This window comes from Helobdella robusta (genome assembly GCF_000326865.2).
Source record: "Helobdella robusta unplaced genomic scaffold HELROscaffold_116, whole genome shotgun sequence".
NCBI classification, from domain to species: Eukaryota; Metazoa; Annelida; class Clitellata; order Rhynchobdellida; family Glossiphoniidae; genus Helobdella; species Helobdella robusta.
In genome coordinates, this window is record NW_008703643.1 from 236,364 (window position 1) to 237,446 (window position 1,083).

Genomic DNA, 1,083 nt, shown 5'->3' on the forward strand with positions numbered 1-1,083 from the left:
ATAGAGTTTTATAGAGTTTTATAGAGTTTTATAGAGTTTTATAGAGTTTTATAGAGTTTTATAGAGTTTTATAGAGTTTTATAGAGTTTTATAGAGTTTTATAGAGTTTTATAGAGTTTTATAGAGTTATATAGAGCATAAATCCTATATAGATACCTTTCTTTGCTCTTCTTTTCTCTTTTCTTTGCCGACCGGTCGGTTTCTTTGCGGTTATTTTCATTTAAATTGAATAAATAAGATTTTTCCATTCATTTAGGTTTTTCAGGTTCATTTATCCAGGTTGAAGCTTCCAGAGGAGTTCATCGTGGACGATCAGAATGGTTGTGATGTCACGCTACGTTCGTTCATTCGGTGGCAAAGAATGCACGCCCTGCTGGGGTACGTTTTACGGTTTCTTTGCGGTTCTTTTTTTTGCCAGTTGGCTGGCTTTTCCGGCGGGTTTCACCGCGGCTTGTTTTTCTATTTTCATTTAAATTAGTCAAATAAATAAAATTTTTCCATTTCATCCATTTTATTCAGGTTGAAGCTTCCAAAGGAATTCATCGTGGAAGATGTCAGGCTACGTTCGTTCATTCAGTGGCAAAGAAGATACGCCTGGCTGGAATACGTTTTATTCTTTTTTCTCTGTTTTTCTCTGTTTTACTCTGTTATTTAACATTAAGTAAGAATGCTCACACGCACACACACACACACACACAATTACATTAAGAAGCTATATAGGTAGGTTAGATAGGCATAATTTTAATTGTAGGTAGGATAGATAGGAAGCATCCAATACTAATGTAGTTGAATAGGTAGGCAGCGTAAGTTTATCTCTTCTATTTTTTCTCGCACCCACATTACACGCATCAGCGTATTATACACACACACACAAATACATACATAAACACATATTAGTATTTGAGCGTTATTTTATTTTCAATACACATTCTAATATGTTATTATTAAGGTTGAGAGTAATTTAATTTCATAGGTAGTTAAAAGCAATAATTTAAATTAAATAAACGCTGTAAGTGTATCGAAAGGTAAGTTAGTTATTAAGTTTTACATTATTATTATTAGATTGGAGCCCAAGGCATTACG